Raw genomic sequence first — 3,774 nt, forward strand, 5'->3', positions numbered from 1 at the left:
AGAATTTTCTTTTATTTAACAAATCTTACGTGACCAGAAAAAAACAAGAGCGCGCGGAAAACTAGTCTTTTGCATTTGCTCACGTCAGCAGCGTACACCCATGGGCAAATGGTGGACGCTGAATTGACTAATCAGAGCGCGCGCTTTACTTTGGTTATGTTATAAAACACATTATGATTATTTCCTAACAATCAGTCTGAGGGTTCAGCACAAGCTGGTATGGCAAAATTGGAAAATTAAGCGAGACTTACCTGAAAGTTTAATTTTGATTGGAAGTCTATGAGTCACCTACTGTTACAAGGATCGCATGAGATTGCAACACGCATGCGCACATCAGCTTTTGAAGCACGAATGTGAAGGTCGTATAACGGAGAAACTAAGTTCTCTCTGTTGTTATGATTGGTTGTGTAACGTAGCAAGGTGTTGATAAAATAACACCCTATAGGAAGGGGTAATATAGCCTAGGGTGGGCATGTGATCCCTTGTAGCAGTAGGTGACTCATAGAATTCCAATCAAACTTCAACTTACAGGTAAGTCTCGTTTAATTTTCTAATTCTATTTCGTCACCACTGCCACAGGGATCCCTTGAGACTTTAAAGCCCAGACATTCACATGAAAAGGGAAAAATAATAAAACAAAATGTGGATTTAATCATAATCACATGGAACGCCCTACATACATATTCACATTTAAATAGGAACAAAGGTAACACAGGTAGGCACGTTATAGCAAAATGTTGAAACCAACAGAAACTTCCACGTCACCCACATTCAGAAGGGTTAGTTACGTCTAATGTAGCTAGTCAATTGTGAGTACAGATGTAGCAAAGTCATCATACTTTTAGAAAGGCTTATTGTATAGGCGATCAAGTGTTCTTTCTGAGGACCAACCAGCAGTGTCTAAGATTTCCTTCACTGGAACAGATGCGTTTTTAGCTTTCGATGTTGCTGCTACCGTGGTACTGTGAGGTTTAAAGGTGGTGACTTCAACATCAGCCTCTGCCATTACAGAACGAATCCACCTTGATATGGTATCTCGAGAAGCCCGTTGATGCGGCTTTGCATGACTAATGAAGAGCTTTGTTTCAATACCTCTCAATAACTTTGTCCTCTGCAGATACCCTTTTAAGCGGGTAAAAACACAAAGAGATTGGTCTGCAGGGTAGGCTTGTAAAAGCACTGATGGCACTTTATATCCCGGTCGGCTTTGTTTTATGTGCTTTGGGAGAGCAAACTCAAGAAAGGTGTCCCCTTTTTTCATGAATTGGATGTCTAGCCTGTGGAGGCTTTGTCCTCTTTGTACTGAAACAAGCGCAATTAGCATTGTTAATTTCAGAGTCAATGAGCAAAGTCACCCCCAGCTGAGACATAAAGATGTCTGCAAGCGCGACATGAAAACTCTGGAAATTAATACAGAGATCTGGGAGGACACCGCAACAAACCGCAGCAGCTGGCGCCGCTTGGTCAAACACTGCTGAAGACAGATGAAGAGAAGATCCTGAACCTGACAGAAGAGAGGGGAGCTAGGCGGAAGGCACACGGACACGGACACGGACACGGACACGGACACGGACACGGACACGGACACCCCCCCCCCCCCCCCTCACGACCAACTACATCTGCACTTTGTGCAGCAGAGAATGCCACTCCCACATTGGCCTTACCAGCCGCCGATAACGCTGTTCTGGTCGCAACACCACGAACTTCAAGGGAGTAGTATCCATGGTCGACATCGACCGAAGGAGGTCTATACTAAGTGATGAATATCTCTAAGTTCGAACAAAACAACAAAGACTTGGCCCTACTAATCCTCTTCATGATATAAGAAGTAGGAAACTTTTGCAAGACTTCCAGTGGTCTGGAAAACTAATTGCCAAAGGAGCATGGCCACACTCATTTGCCTCGTGCATGATAGATTTACCACAAATTTGCTGGTCGAAAGCATCAGTCAACAGAACATTGGCAGAGAACCAATCATAGAGCGTTGTTGAAAACGGAAATATATTAAGTTGATTGTTTGACCTTTGAGCACCTTCAGAGTTTTTGTATTAATGTAGTAACGAATAAAAGTTTCATTGCATACAGAATTCTTTTCCATTATTTGTAGTCTAACGGGAAACTTACCCCTATTTTGCGTTTGGTTTGCCCTGTTTCGTTGTCGTCGACCTTAGTTATCTTGTTTTTGACTTTTTCCCCTAACTGCTAAGGGGAAGCAAGAGAATTAGAGTAAAAAAGGCTCATCTGTAATTCTGAGGCAGAATCAGTGACATTAATCAGGGTGTTTAAAAGTCTAACGGTCATAGCTACTTGTACTTTCTGAGCGTGGATATTTGCACGAGAAAAAGATAATTCTCTGCAAATTAGCCAGATTTCAAATAGATCTCTGATGGCAAAAAAAAAATGAGAGGGAGCATTTTTGATAATTAAATGTTAACTGGAATACTGAATTTTCCAGAAGATGATTACAAAAGTGTTAACACTCTACAAATAAGCTTTAAAACTGGATTGATTTTAAAGACGCAAAGGTACACAATGCCTCTTTTAACTAATACATTTTTGGATGTAGTCAAAGCAGACTGTTTCAATATTTATGGGAAAGGAAACAATGAACTCAGCGCGTTGTGTGAAGCGCTGACGCGAGCAGGGTTATGTGTACTCTTATCGACAACGGCGTATTGGTCTATCAGTGACATTACTGCAAATTGTGGTTAAAAAGTCTTCGTGTTGATGATGCCGGTAATAGAAAGAAAAGTTACGTTCATAGAGAGAATAAAAACAATGTTAAAGTGATGTTAATGTTTTCCACCCTGACAGCTGATCTGCAAATTAGCATGTTATTCATCATTATTTTTTATACAAGCCAATCAAGTGGCGACAAATAAATCAATTAGTTTATTAACGCCATCGGGCTGTTTAAATAGATAGCTGCCAAGATGTGGTCCTCCATAAACTCTCGAAATTTTAGCATTTCGGACAGTTTAAGATTTCGTTTTTCTTAGTTCTGTCTTGTTTTGCTATTCACTTTTGTTTTTCGTTTTCGTTTTTATTTTGCTCTGTTTTATTTTCATTTTCTTTGTTTTGCTTCTAAGAGTTTATTTATTCCTATTTTGTCATTTCATTCAAAATTTTTAGAAGTTATTAACAATTTAGAAGCGTTAATAATAATAATTTAATATTTGTATTGCGCAAATTAACATGTGGATATGATCAAATGCGCATCACAACACTTTTCGGGGGGACTTTGGCCGGACTGCATCAGCAGTTTACAAACAATCGAAGGAAACTTATTTGAAGATGCCCCCTCCCTTCAATTCGCAGTAAACAGGCCAGACCACATCACAGTAATCTCGTGAGTGGGTTCTTTAACGTCCCCTGCCTAACCAAATTAACTAATTTATAGATGCAGTTTAACTACTTTCAGCGGTCAACAGCAAATAAAATTGAAAAAAGCCTCCAATGCAAAGGAATCGAAATGCATCATAGTTAATTCAATCAGCAGGTGCTGAGAGGAAAAACCTGCAACATGGTCTTTTTGATAGATCATATACTAGCGAACTTTGAGTTTCAGTCTCTTGGCATAATAACAGAGGTACCGCCACAAACTTGCGAGGTATCTCCTAAATAACTATATATTTTGAAGAGCGCGTCCACGAGAAAACCAGGCAGGGGGCGATAATGCTCAAATAACCGACTCGGCTCAAACTTGTTCGCTTGTAGACAGCAAAAGAGTTTACTTCACTAACCTTTTTAATAAAGTAGGAAGTGAAAAATGAT

The 3,774-nt window shown here is 39.9% G+C and overlaps 1 long non-coding RNA gene across 1 annotated transcript; it reads right to left on the reverse strand.

Annotated features, from left to right (window-relative positions):
- Positions 1–628: 628 nt before the first annotated feature.
- On the reverse strand, positions 629–3,415 carry LOC148736538 (uncharacterized). Its single transcript, XR_015998457.1, has 2 exons — positions 2,125–3,415; positions 629–1,302 (listed from the first exon to the last, which is right to left on the reverse strand). It is a non-coding gene; the product is annotated as an uncharacterized LOC148736538 (long non-coding RNA).
- Between the last annotated feature and the right edge of the window lie 359 nt (positions 3,416–3,774).

The sequence above is a fragment of the Stylophora pistillata genome, chromosome 3 (assembly GCF_964205215.1).
Source record: "Stylophora pistillata chromosome 3, jaStyPist1.2, whole genome shotgun sequence".
NCBI classification, from domain to species: domain Eukaryota; kingdom Metazoa; phylum Cnidaria; class Anthozoa; order Scleractinia; family Pocilloporidae; genus Stylophora; species Stylophora pistillata.